Source organism: Pongo pygmaeus, chromosome 7 (genome assembly GCF_028885625.2).
Source record: "Pongo pygmaeus isolate AG05252 chromosome 7, NHGRI_mPonPyg2-v2.0_pri, whole genome shotgun sequence".
In the NCBI taxonomy this organism is placed as follows: Eukaryota; Metazoa; Chordata; class Mammalia; order Primates; family Hominidae; genus Pongo; species Pongo pygmaeus.
This window is the reverse complement of record NC_072380.2, coordinates 12,270,550-12,293,542: the sequence shown is the minus strand read 5'-3', so window position 1 is coordinate 12,293,542 and position 22,993 is coordinate 12,270,550. Positions and strand designations below refer to the sequence as shown.

Below are 22,993 nucleotides of genomic sequence, written 5' to 3'. Positions count from 1 at the left end.
TGTCTATAAATAGTGAGGGCTCCCCAAAAGACTAGAAAATATTTCTTAGAATGAAGAACTGGCTACTTCCACAGAATTTGCCCTTAGACTTTGGATTTATACTCTGGCCACTGCAAGTTGAACATTTTCCCAAATACTCAGAGCAGATGCTCACAACTCATTACCCAAGGCAAAAGCTTCCTCAAATGTCGAGGAAACTCTGACCCTTGTAAATTATAAAATGGTCTATGCATGAATATAATTAGATTCAACAATTACAAAATAAAGAAAAATGATGGCTGGGATAGATGCATAAGTTTAATGAAACCCCACGCATCAGCTATAGGTCAAAAGTTTCTGTTTTTATTAATCTTTAAAGTATGAGTCAGCTATTGAGTTCATTGTGACAGTTATGGAAATATTTAGTCATCAAACCAAAAATGCTTTATGGCAAACTCCAAATGTTAAGTCTTTATTTATTTATTTATTTATTTATTTATTTAGAGATAGGGTCTCTTTTGTTGCCCAGGCTGGAGTGAAGTGGCGCGATCATTGCTCACTACAGCCTCTACCTCTCTGGGCACAGGTGAATCCTCCCACCTCAGCTTCCCAAGCAGCTGGGACTACAGGTGTGCCCCATTATGCCCAGCTAATTTTTTGTACTTTTTGTAGAGATGGAGTTTCACTATGTTGCCCAGGCTGGTCTCGAACTCCGGGGCTCAAGAAATCTGCCCGCCTCAGCCTCTCAAAGTGCTGGGATTGCAGGTGTGAGCCACTGCACCCTGCCTAGTCACTGATTAATCTACTTTTAAAAGTCTGAATCAATTGGGGCAGATCAAAGAGGATAAATTGATGTTAAGAAATGTAAAAGATCAGCAGAAAAACTGGACCCTCTGCCAAACTACAGGTAGTGCTCTCTAGCCTTTCCTGAAGGGCCTTGGAATACAGATATGAGAAGCACGTCAGCGTGTTATTAGCAAGGTTCTTAGCAGGCTGTGCTTTGCCACTTCCTTGAGAGTCAGCTGTCCCAAGGCAGAGATCTTTACAATTCGACCCAGACACTGTGGGTCATACCAGGAACTCCAGCACAGAACTTTCTGGAAACTCAGATGTGAGCCCTCTACTTTCACTTTGTCATACTCATTTCAGAAGTAAATAAAATATACTGTAAAATTTATATACCATATGTAAGCTATGGGCAAATGATGTTATTGGGAAAAAAATCAAATTATGAATACAACATTCTTCCAATTTCCCAAGATACTCAGCTTAGTTCTTTCTCAATGGTGGGATTATGGATGGCTTTTTTTTTTCATGCTTTTCTATATTCAACAAATATTACTTTAATAGTTAGAAAAACATTTTAAAATACTCTATTCTCAATAAAGCATGTAAAAGAAAATAAAGATGATAAGTATAAAAAGTGTTTAAGCTGGCTAGAAATTATAAGGTAAAAATTAAAATAATCACTTTATATTATTAGATGGGTTAACAGAAAGAAAACCTACTAAATCCAAATATTAGCAAGACTGCCTAGGAACTGACCCATCAGACATTGCTGTTAACAGTTTAAACTGATAGCATAGTTTTAGAGAAGAATCTGCAATAAGTGAAAATATTCTTCCCATTTGACTAATTATAATGATAGTAATTTATCCTAAGGAAATACTTCAAAAATAGAAAAACAAACCATAAGCACAAGGCTTTTATTATTTTTAAAAGCAAAAAAAGTTTGTGAGAAAAACAATATAAAATAATGAATTGGTTAAGTAACTTGTGATATGTAAGTTAATAGGATTTTAAGTACCTATTAATATATGAATACCATATGAACATAAGAAAATTGTTTATAGCAATGCTAAGTTTAAAAAGAAGGAAAAGTGTACATATAATATGATTAAAATGTGTAAAAATATGTAAAATGTAACTAAAGACTAGAAGGAAACCATGGAGAAATTAGAATAATTGTGCTTGAGTCATGAGATTTTGAACAAAATTTTCAAAAAAAGTATAAGATTTTATTTTTAATGGAAATTTCTTTGTAATAAAGTATTTTAACACAAAGCATTCTCTTCAGCAACATAAAATTATTCTAAATAGAGCAGATTATGTGTTTCTTCAGATGCAAACAGGGTTTTCACCTCCTTATTTTTACCCTCAATCAGATAGGTAGGTAGCATTGTGTGTGTATTCTTAACATCTGTATTCTTACAATTCTTGCAGTTCAATCTCCCTAGTGTAAAAAGTTCCTTTTTTTAGTTTCTCCCCCAAATATGAAAACAATCAGGAAGCTATAATAATCAAAACAGTGTGGTATTGACATAAGGATAGACATACAGATCAATTGGAATGGAACTGAGAGCCCAGAAATGAAATCATACATCTGTGGTCAATTGATTTTTGACAAGAGTGCCACCAAGACCATTCAATGGGGAAAGAATAGTCATTTCAACAAATGGTGCTGAGACAATTAGATAACCACAAGCAATAGAATCAGGTTGGATCCCTAACTCACACCATCTACAAAAATGAACTCAAAATGAATCAAACACATAAATGGAAGAGCAAAGACTATAACTCTCCTAGAATAAAACATAGGGGTAAGTCTTCATGGCCTTGGATTAGGCAATGATTTATTAGATGTGACACCAAAAACCACAAATGCAAAAGAAACAATAGATAAATGAGACCTTTTATCAAAATTAAAAACTCTGCTTCAAAGGACACCTGAGGTGGGCAGATCACCTGAGGTCAGGAGTTTGAAACCAGCCTGGCCAACATGGTGAAACCCTGTCTCTACTAAAAATATAAAAATTAGCTGGGCATGGTGGTACGTGCCTGTAGTCCCAGCTACTCAGGAGGCTGAGGCAGGAGAATTGCTTGAACCCAGGAGGCAGAGGTTGCAGTGAGCCAAGATTGCATCACTGCACTCCAGCCTGGGTGACAGAGTGAGACTTTGTCTCAAAAAAAAAAAAAAAGAATATAAAAAGATAACCCAGAAAATGGAAGAAAATACTTGCAAAGCATATATCTGCTGAGATACTTGTATCCAGAAGATTCAGTTGGAACATTACTAATCTAAAATTTCAAAATCCAAAACGCTCCAAAATTCAAAGCTTTGAGTACTGATATGAGATAGCGACACCTTTGCATTCGAATGGCTCAGTAAAGACAAACTTTGTTTCATGCACAAAATTATTTTAAAATATTGTATAAATTACCTTCAGGCTATGTATATAAGGTGTATATGAAACATAAATAAGTTTTGTGTTTAGACTTGTGTCCCATCCCCAAGGCATCTCGTTATGTATATGCAAATATTCCAAAAATCTGATAAAAATTTGAAATCTGAAACACTTCTGGTGCCAAGCACTTCAGATAAGGGATACTCAGACTGCATAAAGAACTATTACAACTCAACAACAAAAAGACAGATAATCAAATTTTAAAATGGGCAAAGAATTTGAATAGTAATTTCTCCAAGGAAGATACACAAGTGGTCAATAAATACATGAAAAAAATGCTCAGCACCACTAGTCATTAGGGAAGTACAAATCAAAACCATAATGAGATACCACTTCATATCCACTAAGAGAGCTATAAAAATAATAATAATGACAATAACAAGTGTTAGTGAGGATGTGGAGAAAGTGACTCCCTCATACATTGTTGGTAGAAATGTCAAACAGTAGTTCCGGTAGTTCCTCAGAAAGTTAAACATGAAGTTACAATTAAGACCAAGCAATTCCACTCCACCTAGGAATATACACAAGAGAACTGATAGCAGATATTCACACAGAAACTTGTACATAAATGTTTATAGCAGCATTACGCAAAATAGCCAAAAAGTTGAAACAACCCAAATGTTCAAAAGATAAATAAGGCCCTGGGTGCGGTGGCTCACACCTGTTATCCCAGCACTTTGGGAGGCCGAGGCAGGCAGATTACTTGAGATCACAAGTTTGAGACCAGCCTGGCCAACATTGCGAAACTCCTTCTGTACTAAAAAATACAAAAATTAGCCGGGCATGGTAGTGTGTGCCTGTAGTCCCAGCTACTCGGGAGGCTGAGGCAGGAGAATGACTTGAATCCAGGAGGCAGAGGTTGTAATGAGCCAAGATTGTGCCACTGCACTCCAGCCTGGATGACAGAGTGAGATCCTGTCTCAAAATAAAATAAAATAAAATCAGAAAAGATAAACAAAATGTGGTGTAAACATACAATGGAATATTTTTAGCAATAAAAATGAAGTGCTGATATACACCCTACAATATGAATGAACCTTGAAAATATTGTGCTAAGTGAAAGAAACCGGTCAGAAAAGACCTCAAAGTATCTGAGTCCATGTATATTGAATGTCCAGAACAGTAAAATCCACAAAGAGAGAAAGCAGATTAGTGATTGCCAGAGGAAGGGAGGAGGAGGAATGGGGACCGACTGCTTAGGGGTAAAATATACCTTTTTGAAGTGATGAAAATGTCCTGGAATTGGATATCAGTAATGGCTGCACCATATTGTGAATAAAGACCACTGATATGTACACTTTAAAATGGTTAAAATAGTAGATTTTATGTTATATGAATTTTATCTCAATTTTTTAAACAGCTTTGTTAAGTATCTGAAGACTATAAGAGGTGCATATTTTTAATTCACAAAGAATTAATAAGTCTTTCAATGACAGAATTTCCATCTTTGAGTATTGTGTTTGAAGGTTATTTTGTCTCACTGTTTTTCCCCCAAATATTTCTAAAGCTGCTGTGCTCATACCTAGGGAAGCAGAAGAGGAGATCGTCTTCCTGCCCTGATAACCAGGGATGATGGCACATGCCTAGGCTCAAGCATGGAAATTCTCCCATCCAGAACTTGGAATCTTCGGGGTATGTCACAAAGACCCAGGGTCAGTTTGCAAATTATTCCCAGAAGTTGTGGCAGCATCAAGAGTCAGGCAGGGGCAGCAGCCCATGTTCAGCTGGAATTCTGTGGCTTAACCCAGGGGTTTTCTGTGTGTCACGAGAGATAACACAACACTCTCACCAATGAAGTTGAATAAATTATATTTAGGCCTCACAAGCTGGTGAGTCCTAGGATCGAACAGCTTATGTTGGAAGGCAACTAAGGCGGTTTAGGGGTGGCTTTGGGCTTTTATAATGGCTAGGGGATGAAGTTGGATTGGGGCTGGCACATGGGCTAGACGGTGCACTATCTGAGGTTCCTGGACATTGATGGGGGCACAGAACATCCACGGTCTTCTTAACTTGGTTGCCCAGGTGTGGGGCAAGCAGGGAAGGGGAGTGGAAACCTACCAGCTGGCAATGGACAAACATCGCAAATGGAGTGAGCTCCTTTATAACATGCCTTGTGTGTTATTCCAGGTTCTCACTTCACAGAGCTGATAGTGTGAGATCTCAAAGAAACTGCCATGACAGTCCTTTTCATATTAAGTTAACCAGACTTGATTTCTGTTGCTTGCAATCAAGAATCTTAACTGATGCCAAAAGAGGGAGGAATTTTGAAAAACACTGACATGACATTTCAGATTAAACAAACAGACATGCAAACAAACACAGAAGAACTGGGAGCCCAATTCCAAAGCAATGAGACAGATTTTCACAAATGTGTGTTCTTTCTGCAGTGAGGACTATCTATAGCAAATCTCAGAGGTCACAATGTTGGGGGAGCTCTTAAGAGGTCATGTACTTTAGGCCCGGCATGGTGGCTCATGCCTATAATCCCAGCACTTTGGAAGGCCGAGGCGGGCTCATCATTTGAGTCCAGGTATTTCAGACCAGCCTGGCCAACATGGCAAAACCCCATCTCTACAAAATAAACAAAAATTAGCCAGGCATGGTGGCAGGTGCCTGTAATCCCAGCTACTCAGGAGGCTGAGGCACAAGAATTGCCTGAACTCGGGAGGCGGAAGTTGCAGCGAGATGAGATCCTGCCACTGCACTCCGGCCTAGGTGACAGAGCGAGACTCTATCTCAAAAAAAAAAAAAATTGGTCATGTACTTCAGTCTTCGGTGCAAAGATTCTTCAGACACCTAGCATTTTAGAGTGTGAAAAGAACTAAGAAATTGTCAGGAAACAAACAAACAAACAAAAAACCTTCATTTGCTGATAAGAAAACCTCTGCCGAGAACAAAGTTCTTTTCCCAATCATATCAGGAGTAATGAAGGATCAGAAAGCAGGCATTTAAACTTGTAGTCAAGGGACCCTTTTATCATAGCTGGCAGCTTCTTGGAACTCAGTTCAAGAGGCTTTCTCATGCCTTGGTTGTAGGAAGACCAGACTCTCCCTTCACAAGGTATAAAGGTTTTATCCTGTATCAATGCCACAGTGCTCTGAGGCTGTCTGGCTCATTTATTGAGACTAATGTATTGATGAAGCCAAGGTCATACACTTGAGTCAGGAATGAGCTGTCCATTTGGCTCAGGTTGCATGGTAGAGTGTGGAGATGTTGTCCAGCCATGCTGTAAAAATGGGACCCTGCCGGGGGTTGGGAGGGGCTGGGGAGGAGTATGTGAACATCTCCGTAAATCCATTACTGCTGCTCAGAACACAGGGCAGAAGCACACTCCCAGCGGGGCTGAGATGAAGGCAATGGTGTCAGCTTTATGTAGAACAGCTGTAATAGTAGACTCTGCTTTAGAAAACAAAGTTTATCTGGCCCCAAACAGTGAAGAATTCGATTTTGCTAAACAAAACAGCCTTGCCATTTAGGAAACATCCTCTCTCTTAGGGTAAATGCCAGATGCGTCTTCACATGAGAACTTTCCTATTCCCCCTCTGCTCTTCACTCCTGACCAGGCCTGACCTATGAAAGGGAGAAGGGGGCCAGCCCATGAATATTCCTTGCCATGGGTCACCAGTTGCCAGTGCTCACTCACCAATTTCTTATTGGTGCAATAAATTTAGAGAGAATCTGCAGCCATAAAAAAGAACAAGCTCATGTCCTTTGCAGGGACATGGATGGAGCTGGAGGCCATTATCTTTAGCAAACTAATGCAGGAACAGAAAAACAAGTGTCACATGTTCTCACTTATAAGTGGGAGCTAAATAATAAGAACACATGGACACAGGGAGGGGAACAACACATACTGGGGCCTATTGGAGAGTGGAGGGTGGGAGGAGGGAGAGGATCAGGACAAATAACTATTGGGTACTAGGCTTAGTACCTGGGTGATAAAATAATCTGTACAACAAACCCTCATGACATGAGTTTACCTCTGTAACAAACCTGCACATGTACCCCTGAACTTAAAAGGAAAGTATTTTTTTAAAAAGTTTGGAGAGAATCAGGAGCACTAAATGAATGCCTGAAGCAGACAGTAAATTCAGAGCAGTGAAAGACGTCCCTCTGGGCTGAATGAATTAAGAATTAGTTGGAGAAAGAGCTGACACTTGAAGAATGGGGAGGATTTCATGGGGAGAGGGGTGTGGGGGTATTGGAGGAACCATTCCTAAACAGAGGCACTGGGGAAAAGGTGTTCTAGACACACTCTGAGCAACCTGGAAAGAGAATTGAGGGAAGAGGAAGGTTTATTTAGGAGGGAAGGAGGGGATGAGGGTGAAAAAGCAGCTTGAGGCCCTATTGTGGGGACTCGGGGACAGGTTGAGTAAGTGTGGTCTTCCTTCCTCTGTAGGTAGTGGGAACTATTTGCAGCTTTTTGAGCAGGGGAGGAATGACGATCAAAGCTGTATTTAAGGAAGAAGAATCTGACAGCACTGCGTGGGCTTCGCTGGAGCTGGGCAGTGAGAAGGCTAGAAATTGCATTTGTTCCAGTAAAAGTGATAAAAAAGAAATGACCAGAAGTGGAAAGGTGGGTTGGTGAACCACTGTTTCCACCTCTGAAGGGCCATGGAGCCAGGGAGGAGGATTTACTCTTCTCTGTTAAGAAGCAGCTCTGTTGTCCTGACCAAATGCCAGAAGATGTGACTTTGATCAGACCAAGCTACCAAAGACCACTGCCCTTTATTCCACGAGCCTGGCCCTGTCTACACAGATGGGCAACCGAGGAGCCTGATCCAGGAGCCAACAGGTAACTCTGGACCACACAGCGCTTGGCAACAGTACGTGCGTAAGGAGTCTCTGTAGATGAGAAGTTCTATCGAAAACAGCGTGTTTAGCAGAGAACAGTGCGGAATTCCATGCATGGGTGATGTCATCTGCTTTGTTTGGTACCTGCCCAATCAGATACAAACTGAGGGCCATGAAAGCTGACTCACCTTTACAGCAGAAGGTGAGCTGAGAGCCCCTGGCCCTGGCTCCCCCAAGCCTGACTTCAACCAATTCTATTTCCCTACTGATGAGAAGCTAAATGCACCTGTCACCAGGCCGCCAGGCCTGGGGGTCCTGTCCTAGAGCTCACCTTCCAAGCCCTCAGCCCCATTTCACACTCACACACCTGGCAAAGGAAGAAAAAGACAGGAGAGATATTCACATTTTGTTGTAAAACCTTTTAACTAGACTACATATAGGTATTAAAAACCTGGGGCCGGGTGTGAAGGCTCGTGCCTGTAATCCCAGCACTTTGGTAGGCCAAGGCAGGCAGATCATTTGAGGTCAAGAGTTCAAGAACAGCCTGATCAACATGGTGAAACCCTATCTCTACTAACAAAAAAAAATAGCCAGACGTAGTGGCACATGCCTGTAGTCCCAGCCACTCGGGAGGCTGAGGCACAAGAATCGCTTGAACCCAGGAGGCAGAGATTGCAGCGAGCCGAGATCACACCACTGCACTGCAGCCTGGGTGACAGAGCGAGAGTCCATCTCAAAAAAAAAAAAAAGAAAAAAAGAAAAAGAAAACAACCTGGGCCATTGCCAGTCTGTGTTTATCCAGGGCTACTGATCAGAATATTCTGCCTGAATTAAACAGCCTAACCAATCAAAGAAGTCGTCTAATATCTATTTTACAGAACTGACCAAATGTTTGACTATACTGGCTGTTCAGTTCATATTCTCAAAAGGTACAAACACTCTACCATCCTAAAACACTCTACCATCCTAAAAGTCCGTCAGAAGACTTACTCAGACCCTGGCATCTTATCACTACATTTTGAGTAATAATTTTTTTGTTTCTTTCCTGTTACCACCTACATCCAACACACTTATGTGTAGCAAATAAATTATCCTTGTCGCAGATATTTACAACTGCTGATTTGTTGGTCCATAAGTCCAAAAGGAGAAAACAGGGGTCAGCCTGACACAATTGGTAAAGAAAAAAATGAGATAAATGGGATGTAAACATGTCTGTGATGTGGGGATATAATTATGGCTGGTGCACTTGCTGGGCTCAGGACACAGAATGAGGAAGTCCTGGGTTCTCGGATCCCGAAGCCCAGAGCAGAAGCAAAGAGACCAGGCAAGCCAGGAAGATGAAGTTGTGCTCTGGAATTCCTTGGCCCTTAAATGTACAAGTGTGGCAGGAGCAGTAATGGCAGCCTCTTTTGTTTCTCTCCTCCAGTTCCTGCTATGGAGGGTCCCAAGGAATCCTCTGTTCACTGGGGCAAGTTGATGAACTTGGCTCAATGGCTTAGATATGAAAGCATTTCTGGCACATGTGTGCAGTCAGGGGAAATCATGATCTGCTGGAGCTTTGCTGGAACGTTCAAAGGATGGTTTCATTTCATGAAAAACTCCATCGTGGCTGGGCACGGTGACTCATGCCTGTAATCCCAGTGCTTTGGAAGGCCAAAGTGGGAGGATCACTTGAGACCAGGAGTTCAAGACTAGCCTGGGCAACATAGCAAGACCCCATCCCTACAAAAAAAACTTCAAAAAAATTAACCGTGCATGGTGGCACCTGCCTAGACGCTGAGGTAGAAGGATCGCTTGAGCCCAGGAGTTTGAGGCTGCAGTGAGCTATGATTGCACCACTGCACTCCATCCCGGGCAACAAAGTGAGACCTTATCTCTAACAAATAAATAAATAAACAAAATGTTAAAACTCCATCCTCCAAGAAAGAAGTCAGGTCAGGGGAGCCTGATTCCTAGCAGAATCCCACAGGGAAGGAGGAAGACAAGCGAAGGGTTTGCTACCAAACAGCGCTGCAATTGGACACAGGGAACATTGCGTTTTTCAGGCCCCAGTCCAGTCGTGGGTTCTGCGACTGTGCTCTGGGCACAACCCTGCAACCTTCCTGAAAGGCCAAGTGAGAAGCGACTGGTGAAGCTAAATCCTGCTGACTCTTTCTCAGGGGCATTGTCAGGGAATGTGCTACACACAGATCCAAGCAGGAACTGTGCTTGCTACTCTGTTATGGGACACAGCTGTTATATGCCCGGTCCATGGTTGGCACTCTGTTCTGCAAAGTCAAGGTGGGAACCACGGCAAGGGCATTTCACAAGGCTCTCTATCTGTTTTGCCCTGCTGCAAGCAAAGAACAGATTCCTGGGCCCTCCCAGCCCTTTGAAAGCCAGGTAAAATTGCTAGGATAAGGGGTTTTCAAGCCCAGGCCTTCAGCACAGCAAAGTCTTCTCCAAGATGCTTTCAGATCCCTGGAGGGCTTACATTGTCATGGTTCTCTCTGCTGAGACCCTGCCTCCTTAAAAATGCACATAGCTTTGCTGAAGATGGGAAACTTTCCCGATTCCCATGAGAAAAAAGAAACTAAACAGCTAGCATGAGAGGCACATGTAAGTAAACTTTAAGAAAGAGCTGGAAATCACGGTTTCACAGTATACCCAACATAGCAAGAAATCCTAAAAGTCTGGATTAGACATTCCTGTTCCCCAGCACCTTTTCAGTGTCTGTTGCTGGGGGTTGCTTTTTTGGTCCTTCAGTGAGATGGGGCAAATATTAGAAGTGATGGTAAAAACCACACTTACTTTCGCACCAACCTAATATGTCCCTTCCTACCTGTAGCTCCTCTCTCCTCCCTTTCTCTTCCTGTCTTTTCTTCTTTTCTTTCTCTACTTCATCCCTGTAGGAACAAACACATTTCTGCCTAGGCCTCTGGAGTTTCACCATCTAACTTAAGCTGCCACCCAGATATTTTTCCAAAGACACAGTTGATTCTTATTATTCATGGTAGTTCTATTTTATAAAATCATAGCAAACACTGAATCAGAGAGTACTGAACCATTGCGTCTCGGGGAAACAGAGGATTAGGTTCCTGCAAATCTCTGGTCATGACATTTTTATTAACTGATTAATGGATAACCTTGTTTATGTGTTTTTCTTTTTAAAGACAGCGTGTTTTTTATGTATTTATTTTGAGATGGAGTCTCACTCTGTCACCCAGAGTGGAGTGCAGTAGCACAATCTTAACTCACTGCAACCTCCACCTCCTGGGTTCAAGTGATTCTCCTGCCTCAGCCTCCCAAGTAGCTGGGATTACAGGTGCCCACCACCAAGCCTGGCTAATTTTTTTGTATTTTTAGTAGAGATGGGGTTTCACCATGTTGGCCAGGCTGGTTTTGAACTCCTGACCTCAAGTGATCCACCTGCCTCAGCCTCCCAAAGTGCTAGGATTACAGGGGTGAGCCACCACGCCCAGCCAAGACACCATATTTAATATATACTGTTTACTCATTAACACTGAACTCCCGACCACTAGTGCTATAACTCATGCCCTAATGAAGCTTCTTGAACACACGTATTTCTCTGTAAGGCACATCACAGCCTTCTTGTACTTAGGACCACTAGACCGCTCTTCAGCACTATTTGAGGCCATTTTAAACAGCAAAATCACTAACAAAAACCATAAAAATGTAAAACAAATGGCACTAAATAGATTTCCAAAAGGACTCTTGTTTACTATATAAGAGCTAAAACAAGAAGGCAGAGAGCCACCTTGTTCAGCCTCAGCTGGGAACAGGAGCCTCAGGTGACAATTTTTTCACTGCTCTGTGGATGTATGCTAGTGGTTACAAAAGCACCACAAGTATTGATTTGGAGGTTACAAATTAATTTTAGCAGGTAAGTGAAGTCACAAATCTGAAATTAGTAAATAATTAGGATCAACTGTATGTCCTATTTTAAGAAGCATAATTGTGCCAACTGCGAAGGTCACAGTTTTTCCCTTGTCATGTATATATTGGCTTTTGTACGATTTTATTTGAAAAATTGGCTCTGCTGGTTGAAGGAGATTTGAAAATAATGGCTTTAGAAAACCTCATTCATGGCTCATTAAAGTTGTGGTCATTAGTCTTGTAACAAGGAACTGATGAAGCTTGTCAACTAAGTTGAATCTTATATCTAAAAAAGAGCAAAGTTTGTCCACATGAACAGAACAGAGGAGTCCAGAGATGGAAATGTGGTCTCTAAATGGGACCTTAAGAGTGAAACTTTCCCCTCCCTTCAGCCTGAGACACATTCTTCAGGCCTTTCAGAGTTTTCAAGAATATCCTGCAGATCATTGCAAACCTGGGGAATGTCCTGTTGTTTCAATTAAAAGACAAGAATGACTCTAATAAATTCAGGTGTTCGGGTTGAAAATCAGTACCAGTCTCTTCTGAAAAGTTTACCCCGAGGCTGCAGGATCAGCGCTGGGTGAAATGCAGTAAACTCAGACTGATGATAGGTTTACTGCAAGAGATTTTATGTTTTTTGGAGATTCACCAAGATTCCCAGGTATGGCGCCACTAACTGTTTTCACAGCTCTCCGCTGCTTGCTTTCAGCCGTCAGGCATCATTGAAGGATAGATGGGTGGGTATGTGCGTGTGCATGTTATTTTCATTTTCATTACTTGAGCAGCATTGACAAGCCTCAGTCTTTTGTGGTCCGCAGATCATGATTCTTGGCCATGCAAACCTGAGGCTGACGCGTCCTCCAGCAGCCGACCACGGACATGTGCAGCATCACAGTGACAGATGGCATTTCAACCACTTGGCTTACACCCTCCTCCACTGTCACCACCATTCTGACAGAAATGAGTTCCATTTGCTCCATTTTACATAAGGGCAAAAGGCAGCATTGACTCACCAAGTTTACACAGTCAGGGAAAAGAGCAACCAGGTCAGGATCAGATACAACAAAGACGTGATTGCAGATATTAATTGGAACACAGCTCTGGTCGTTTGGTAAATATTCAGTAATTTCTTCAGTTTGTTAAGAAAAATTATCCAAAATTTACAAATACAGAGGAAGCAAAATTTTACCTGTACCCTTTTTTTTTTTTTTTTTTCTGGGGCTAAGAATTAAATTGACTTAAGACAGACATAAGACAGATCAACAGGAGAAGAACAAATTTACTTAATACAAGTTTTACATGGCAGGGAAGACTACATAAGGAAATGCAGACCCAAAGGCACAGTTAGATTGAACACTTACATACAGAATTAGACAAAGTGTCATGAATTGTGAAAATGTCACAAGGCCAAGAAGCTTGGGCTGAGTGGTTAATTGAGTGAAAAAGTGGCTCGGAAGGTAAGTTTAGTCTAACAAGGTTTGTTTGTACAAATTTCCCTTGGCCTCAACTTCCTATCCTTGATGATAAGAATGATGCTTTCCTTCTGCTATAGGGAAGGGATCTTTCACATGCGAATTTCATCTCCTACTTGTAAGAAACAGAAAGTCAGAGTGACCCTCTCACACCTGTTGTTTTTCAGGTGCCCTAAAGTCAAAATAGTCAGTATGTCAGAGCGGCCTATTTTGGGGTGGTGTGTAACCCCTGAAAAAGTAGAGTTGTCCTCTCAATGGTATATTAAAACATCATTTAAAGGTTATTTAATTATTTAGGAAAGCAGTTTTCAAACGTTGCTTCATAATTGGAAACACCTGGGATGTTCGAAAACTGTGGCTGCCTGGCTCCCAACCCTAGACATCCTGATTTAATGGTGGGGGATGATGTGGTAGGCTAAACAATAACCTCCCAAAGATGCCCACCACCTAATCCTTAGACCCTATGAATATGTTCCCTTACATGTAAGAGACTTTGCAGATATGATTAAGTTAAGGCTCTGTAGATGGGGAAAATATCCTGGATTATCTGGATGCGCCCAAGGTCATCACAATGGTTATTACCAAAAGCATGCTGGAGGGTCAGAGTCAGAGAGAGAAGGCTTAAAGATGGAGGCAGAGGTCAGAGAAGACCCTGTGCTGTTGCCTGGGAAGGTGAGGAATGGGCCACAAGCCAAGGACTGCAGGCAGCCTCTAGAAGGTGGAAAAGGCAAGGAATGGATTCTCCTCTAGAGCCTCTAGAAGGAAGCAGCTCTTTGGACCAGTTTTAGACTTCTGACCTCCAGAACTGTAGGAGAATAAAGCTGGATTGCATTAAACCACGATGTTTGTGGTAGTTTGTAATAGCAGCAATAAGAAACTAATACATGTGGGATCTCAGGTGTCAGGATTAAAAAAAAAATTTCTCCAAGTGATTTTAACATGCAGAAAAGTTTGAGAACCCATTGATCTAAGGAAAGGTACTTGTGTTCAACTGTCATTAACTTGGATCAGAGCTAGACACTCCTGTGAGGTTACGTGTTACTTTGTAGATTTCTATTTGGTAGAGATGATAACCTCAATTTCAGATTGTATTGCCTGTAGGACATTAACAGTTTTGTGTCTAATCCAGGAATCTTATTCTGGCATTTTTCCCCCTCAAATGCCTCTGAATGTTCAGTTCCTCAAAATGCTTTTGGAACCAGCATTACCCTCATACTGGTTCCCTCAATGAGTTGAATACATTTCTGATGCATGTTCATTCTATATTTAGATGAGAGTCATGTTTCTAACTCTTTGGAAATACACTTTCACATGTTCAGTAAGTATTTGCAAGGAGGCAAAAACAAAATGACATGAGGATACCAATATTTTCCCATAGAAATAGATTAAAGTAAGATGGAAAACTTTTTCTGAAGTTATGGAGATGAGGCCAGATCAATCACTGTCACTGAGGCCACATAGATTGGCGCTGGGGTAAACCCATCTTCTGCAGCCACCTTCCTAATTCTCAGGCTCTGCTGTTGGGCAGGACAGGCTTGAAATCCTTATCCTTCTGCTTCACAGCTGTATAATCTTGAGAGTATCTTCTTACAGCCTCAATTTCTTCATCTGAAAAATTCTAATGGTATATGTCAGAGCATTGGGAGAGGAATTTCAAGAAATTGCATAGAAAGCATACAGCCTGGCACCTAGGTAGTAGTCCTCAATTTAAAGATTACACAGACAATTGAGCAGAATTGCTCACAAGTGGCTGCCGGCAGCAATCCCCACTTTTGCTACCTCTGGCAGTGATGATGATACCACTGACAGTTGCAGGGGCAGGTAGATTCCATTAAACGGCTGAAAGAGTAAATTTGCTTCCAAGAAGATCTAACTTTTGGCTGGGTAGAAATTTCAACACAAAGGAGAGCCTGACCCCATTTACTGTGCACTCAGGCAGCCTGCAGGGCTTTGGAGCTGATGGTCCACATCACATACTGGGGATAGGATGCCATTGCTGACCTGCATTCCTTTTGACATTTCTGCCATTTAGGTACTTTCCTCTTACTGATAGGCTGCACCTGGTTTCATGTTACGTGTGTGGCAACTAAATGGGAATTCATGAGCTTGGCATGTCTTCCCATAGCTAGCTCTCAACAAGACTGAAAGGGTGGGCACTATTTGTAGATGAAAAGACTGTGGCCAGACAGGCAGTCAGCAGAAGAAACTGCATTCATTTACAAATCTCCTTTGCTTGGCTCCAAGGGACTACATGTCCACACACATAAATACACAGAGGTCCTCACCAGGGCCGAAGACACATGTGCCTCTCAGCCGCCTCTAGGAAACTCTCCCCTGGGCTGCTGAGGTTGAGATAACCTTACAAAGGCTCGTACATAGAACTGGAAGGAAGTCAGGCCCAGCAAAGACAAATGATTGAGAATCCGGAGAGATTGATTTCAGGGATTAAATACCTACTCTGTCGATTGATCCAACCGCGAGTCAAGATAGATAGGAGTGACAACCATGCAAGGAATTTTGACAAGATAAAGTGCCAGATAGGTAAGGCCTCATTTAGGGTCACCCAGAGGTTATGTGGAAAGTAAGTAAAGCAAGAAAACTGCATCTATCACTAGACTAGGAGAAAACAAAAGAGAATGTATAACATTGCTAAACATGAAGGATGGCTGCAGCCCTTCATTTGGGTAAATTATGTAGATGAATCAGATATTTTTATTTATAAGTATGCAAAGTTCATTAATTCCATTGATCAGTTATGTAACAAACATTTACTGGTGTTCCACAAATACTAGGCATGCTAAGTATACATAAGAAATAAACCCAGGGCTGGGCACAATGGCTCATGCCTGTAATCCCAACACTTTGGGAGGCTAAGGCGGGCAGATCACTGAGGTCAGGAGTTCAAGACCAGCCTTCTGGTCAATGTGGTGAAACCCTTTTTGTACTGAAAATACAAAAATTAGCCAGGAGTGATGGTGGACTCTTGTACTCCCAGCTACTCAGGAGGTGAGGCAGGAGAACCGCTTGAACCCAGGAGGCAGAGGTTGCAGTGAGTCGAGATCACACCACTGCACTCCAGCCTGGGCAACAGAGCTTGACCATGTTCAAAAAAAAAGAAAAAAAAAGAAAAGAAGAGTACACTCAGCCTCAAGGAATGCATATTATCTGCAATGCCACTGTGCAGATACATAGCTAGTAGAGTTGCGTCATAAGAATGAGCAGTTAATATAGTTTGGATTTTGTGTCCCTACCAAACCTCACGTCAAATTGTAATACCCAGTGTTGGAGGTGGGGCCTGGTGGGAGATGATTGGATCATGGAGCCAGATTTCTCATGAATGGTTTAGCACCATTCTTCTTGATACTGTCCTGCTGATAGTAAGTGAGCTCTCGTGAGATCTGGCCATTTAAAAGTGCACAGTACCTCCTCCCTCGATCACTCTTGCTCCTGCTCTGGCCATGTAAGATGTGCCTGCTCCTCCTTCACCTTCTGCCATGATTGTAAGTTTCCTGAGACCTCCCCAGAAACCCAGCAGATGCCAACATCATGCTTCCTGCATAGCCTGCAGAACTGTGAGCCAATTAAACCTCTATTATTTATAAATTACCCCATCTCAGGTATTTCTTTATAGCAACGCAAGAATGGACTAATACAGTGAGATATGAGGGATATTTAAAATTAGGATTATTTTATGTAATTTAATATCTACTTCTATATGGTTAGGTAATCCTGCTTCAGACATCTGGAAATAAGCTCTTTTCTCTATTTCAATTTTAGGAGACTCTAACAAATCTAGTGTAGTTCACTTCTTAACCAATTAATTGATGGGTGAGTATTTATTTGTCACAGGCAAAATACCACATAAGGAACATTTTCTCTTCTTCCGCCGAAGGTATCTCTGCCCTGTGCAGGCCTTGATGGGGAGCAACTCAGGCCTTGAAGGTAAATGTCCTGTCCCACAGGTGCCATGAGCTCTGGGAAGTAGAGACGTGATCAGACTCCCCTGCTACAGCCTTGTACTTGTCACCGGAGGGAGACGTGCAGGTGCAAGTCCGACCAAGGGACACCTCCGTGGCCATGACAGCTTTTCTTCTTAAAAGAAAACACTGGACCGTGGGTTCAGAAATCTGAATCCATTTGTTTATACTCGATTCATACCAAAGAGTACAAAATATACTTGTTAATCTATATTTAATTTAGCTACTTAATACATTTAGTCATCTCATTTTTAATATTTTTTATTATTCATTTTAATCTTTTTTCTTATTTACCTAACAGCAAGCTTATCCTTAAGGTCATCTCATTTTTAAATTTTCATCCTATACTTCAGATATAGTTTCAAATTATCTTTTTTAATTGAAAATCGCAATTTGAGAACTACGGAAAGGTATCATTGAACCAGAAACTCCTGAACCTGAGTATAGCTGAGAATGCCTGAATGTAGCTGGGTGTACCTGAGTTTACCTTAGTTTACCTGAGTCAACCTGTGTTCCTGCATAGACCATATAAACTTTCTCCCAGATAAGAAGGAAGATGCGGCTAACAGACTTAACCTGTGAGGGCAGCAGTGTCAGCCCTGGCCTTTCCATTAGCTGCAAAGGAAGTCTGAAGCAGGCTAGACTGTGCCAGAATGAACCGTTTCAGACATTGCTCAGGCCTGACTGTGAAATGGGCATCGGATGCAAACAGAACCATGACACAGACTCAGGAATGTTTACTAAATGGCATCTCACCCCCGTAATAGAGATGGAGGCAGCCCCGAATCCCAAACCTCCCAGGAGGTGGGAAGATTAGGTAGGAAGGGGAAGGAAGATACCAAAGTCTTTAGCAAGATGACTCTTCCGCATTACAAATGCAGTTTCGGATTTCAGATTCCCGCTACAAGGCAAAGAGTAGGACGTGGACAGGGAGATTGTGTATATTTCATCCTGGCTACCTTAGGAATGGCTTCTGGAACATGTTTTATGCTCTAATGAGCCATGTTAGGCTTCTCACATGGCACCAAATAGAATTTGTCAGTTTGCTACTGATGTATTAGCAAATTCTGAATTTGCCCCCACCCCCTCACACTACTGTTTTTAGGACTTTTATTTTCAGATGCTTTAGTAGTGATAAAAGATGAAACATGCTTAATACTATGAAGAATCAGTTACATTAACAAACTCTCACATCCGTGTGTTTGGAAACATAACTCAGCATAGGGGCACAGTCTGTCAGTAAGACCCAGGTTAACCCTTTTTCTCCCTTCCCTTGTTAGCTGCACAATCATCTATTGAAAGCCTCTTGTAGTCTCTGCCTCAGTTCTCTGGTGCTAAATGGTTGTTCTTCTCAGAAGAACATAATAAAAATTAAGCAAGACAAAAATAGAACAGTTTGAATGCGAAATCATTTAGTTAGAAAAATATACCTAATTTTTCTGCTTATATTTTCAAAGAAATCCTGCAATAAATATTTTGAAAGGAATGAAGATGAATCCAATAAATTTACATTTTATTTTTATAATGGACTTTAGAATATAGAGGGACTCAGTTATGTTAGAAAATGCAATACTTTGCAAAACACTTTGCAAATGTGAAGAACTTTAGTCCAACTATTTATACATCATATCAGTTTTGTATTGCTGCATTAAAAAGCTCCAAACCTGGGAACTTGAAATAACAAACATTTTGTTTCACATAGTTACTAAGGTTCAAGAATCTAGGAATGGGGTGGCTGCATGGTTCTGGCTCAGGATGTCTCATTAAGTTGCAGTTGAACTGTCATCAGGGGCTGTAGTCTCTGAAAACTTAACTTCTGGGGCTGGAGGCTCCACTTACAAGTTCAGTCATGTAGCTGCTGGCAGGAGGCTTCTGTTCCTTCTTATGTGGGATGCTCCATGAAACTGATCACAACATAGCTTCCTCCAGAGTGAAACTGATTACAGCATGGCTTCCCCCACCCCCAGAATGAAACTGATCACAACATGGCATCTCCCCAGAGTGAAACTGATCATAACATGGCTTCCCCCAGGGCGAATATCTACGTGAGACAAGGAGCAAGTGAGATGAAATCAAAATATTTTATAACCTAATCTTGGAAGTAACATCTCATTACTTCTCTGTATTCTACTAATCAAACAGACCAGCAGCCCTGAGCCAGTATGAATTTCGTCACACTACACAAAGATATGAATCCCAGGGGGCAGGGACCACCTTGGAGGCTTGGCCACCACAGAAAACAAGTTAAACAGATGATCCTTATTAAAATCCTTGTCCTGTGACTTTTAACATACTCATATTAAGATTAATAAGCCTATTTTACTAGTAGGGTCTCCATTTAGCCATAGAATCAGAGCCTTCAACCTGGGACAAAAAGTAAGATTTTATCAACTAGTATAAAAATATGCTAAACTACTCAATTGAGGCACTAAGGTATCCAATATTGAAATTCGCTGTGAGACAAGCATCAATTTTTCAAAAGAAATATCTGAAAAGTGGTTAGACAAGTCTTACGCTTTGCACCCAAGGGCTATTCCTACATATCAGAGGTATATAAAAAGGTCAAGGGAGAGGGAAATCAGAAAGAATGTGTGAGGGGAGTTGGAGGGGTAATTGATTGCTAAAAGTTCTATCTAAAGGTGATGAGTGAGAGCAGCTTTAATTGAATTGTTTGGATGGCTTCAAATGTGTTGTTTGTGGCTGAGGGTGCAGAATGGATGGACATCTGACTCTGTCCAGGAAATCTGGAAGTCAGGAGAGATGTATTGGTGAGCTCGTTGACACTCTGTAAAGGAGTCACTGGCTTGATAAAATCATGTCATTTGCAGCAACATGGATGAAACTGGAGGACGTTATGTCAAGTGAAATTAGACAAGCACAGAAAGACAAATATTGCATGTTCTCACTCATATGTGGGAGCTAAAAAATGTTGATCTCATGGAGGTGGAGAATGGAATGATAGATACCAGAGGGTGGGAAGAGTGTGTGGTGGGGAGAAGGGGGTTGGATAACAATAAGCTGGTTAATCGGTACAAACATACAGTTAGAAGGAATAGGTTTTAATATTTGACAGCAGAGTAGGGTGACTATAGTTAACAAGAATATATTGTATATTTCAAAATAGTTGAAAGAGAGGACTTAAAATGTTCCCAACACAAAGAAATGATAAATATTCCAGGTGATGGATATTCTAAATACCTTGATTTGATCATTACACATTCTATGCGTGTAACAAAATATCACATGTACCCTGTAAATATGTACAAATATGATGTATCAATAAATAAAAATTTAAAAATATATTTCTTAAATTAACTTTATCTGAAAGATATTTTATATACTGTACTCAGTCAATTGGATGTTATCATTTCATTCCAGGATCCTCTGCTAATTCTTGAATTTACTGATTGGTATCTCTGCATTAATATGAAATGATTTCCTAATATTCTCCTGCCCAGGATGATTGGAAAGGTTAACTACTATCTAACTGTTAAGCACACTATAAATAAAAACAGCATGAGTAATACTAGCTATATAGTAGAAGATTAGGAAATGTTACCTGTTTAGCATAAAAAAGATACTTTATATTTTAAATGCCTTTTACCCCAGTGGGAAATACACAGAGGTGATGTTGTGGGTTTTTAAAGGGTTGTAATACGTAGCAGAGAAAAAGCATAGTTATGATAAATAATAGCTGTCAACTGAAGCATTCATGTAAAACTTATGATGTAGTCAAGTAACAATGACCCACTTTTCATCTCTATCACATTCAGCTGGAAACAATGAAGAATCAGTCTTCTGAGCTTTTGCATGTATTCTTTGATTATTTTTTGAAAGAAAATATACCAAATAAACAACAGTATAATAAAATCTCTCTAATGTGCATTCTGTTGATATGGGACTTGAACTTGACTAAAGTTTACGTTTGTACCAGCTATACAAAAGTTATTTGCTCCGTTTAAAGAAAGAAAAGCTGGGAGTAAGAGTGTGTCTAAAAGGAAATAATTATTTTCAAATCTTCAATGTGTTGGTAACTGAACTCAGGTTACTATATTAATTTGGAAATAAAATTATTTAAATACTTTTTAAAAGCCAGGTATGATGGCAAATGCTTGTAGTCCCATCTACTTGGGAGACTGAAGCAGGAGGATCGCTTGAGCCCAGGAGTTGGAGTCTGTAGTAAGCTATGATTGCACCAACACACTCCAGCCTGGGCAACAGAGTGAGACTCCATCTCAAAAAAAAAAAAAAGAAAAATTTTTTTGAAAAGAATCGCTGCTTGAGATTGCCTAGAATATGCAGAGTCAGCCTGGGCAAAGAATGCATAAATGTTTCCTATAGAACCAGAAGGGATCCTGGGTGAGAATGAGCTATCCTGGATTCATTTAAAATCCAGGTAGAGGCCAACGTGAAGGAGGAGAGACCAATGGAGACATTCTTCATGGCCTAAACCAAAGAGAAAACAAGGTCTGAACCTGGAGTGGCCATTGACGAAAGGGAATTGACCACATCTCAAGATCTGTGGTCTGAGGAGCACTGCTAGGAGAGTCTCCAAATATCCCACAAAATGGCTGATGAGAGAAAAAGTTGGTTTTAAAAATCTAGCGATCCCAAGAGAGTGAGTCACCTCAGACCAGTAGCAGTTGAGCAAGAACTTTCCAACATCCCCTTACTCCCTGCCCTTTCCCCTGCCTGCCTGGGTCCCAGATGGCAAACTATGAGGGTAAGAGGACCCCCCGCCATACTACACCCCAGCAACCAGGCAGCTCTCAGTGGGGTCCGGCAGGGGGAGGCAAGAGTTAACGTTAACTCAAGTTTAAAGTGTATTACCTGGGGCTGGACTTTTTTTGTTGTGTTTTGTTTTGTTTTGTTTTTGAGACCAAGTTTTACTCTGTCTCCCAGGCTGGAGTGCAGTGGCATTATCTCAGCTCATTGCCACCTCGGCCTCCCTGGTTCAAGCAATTTTCCTGTCTCAGCCACCTGAGTAGCTGAGATTACAGACATGTATCACCACGCCCGGCTAATTTTTTTGTATTTTTATTAGAGACGGGGTTTCACCATGTTAGTCAGGCTGGTCTCAAACTTCTGGCCTCAAGTGATCAGCCCGCCTAGGCCTCCAGAAGTGCTGGGATTACAGACGTGAGTCACCGTACCCAGCCTGGACGTTTATATTATTGGAATGACACCATGTGTCTCGAAGTGTTTGAAGAACTTTTACCAAAGAGTTACCAAACCATGGCGTCAGAGAGTAGTCAACCCAGGGGCAGGGTTATGATGACACACTGGAGACAAAATAAGGCTACTTATCTGATTATATCATATGATTTCTTTTTCGACTTATAAAGTTCACTAGCAGTGGCCTCTGTGTTTGATATTAGGGCCATTTTTACCAGGAGGATTCTGATGGCTCCAGAGGTGAATTACAGCTAGAACAGCCCATATTGTTACAGGTGAGAGATGGACAGAAAAACAAGTAAACTGGATGATCAATGGAGCCAAAATGTCCATCTTGTTCCAGGCCTGCAGGGTTAAGGCTGTGAGGGCAGTTTTTTCTCAAGGCCTCTGATAGGTCCTTACCCACCCACATCAGGGTGAAAAACTTAGAAGCCCTTCAACCTTTGGTGCTTCATTTATTTGTTCATTAAATCAC

At 41.2% G+C, this 22,993-nt stretch overlaps 1 long non-coding RNA gene across 1 annotated transcript; it reads left to right on the top strand.

Annotated features, from left to right (window-relative positions):
• Window positions 1-4,879: 4,879 nt before the first annotated feature.
• On the top strand, window positions 4,880-17,582 carry LOC134739987 (uncharacterized). Its single transcript, XR_010127150.1, has 3 exons — window positions 4,880-5,053; window positions 12,713-13,351; window positions 17,259-17,582. It is a non-coding gene; the product is annotated as an uncharacterized LOC134739987 (long non-coding RNA).
• The last annotated feature ends 5,411 nt before the right edge of the window (window positions 17,583-22,993 follow it).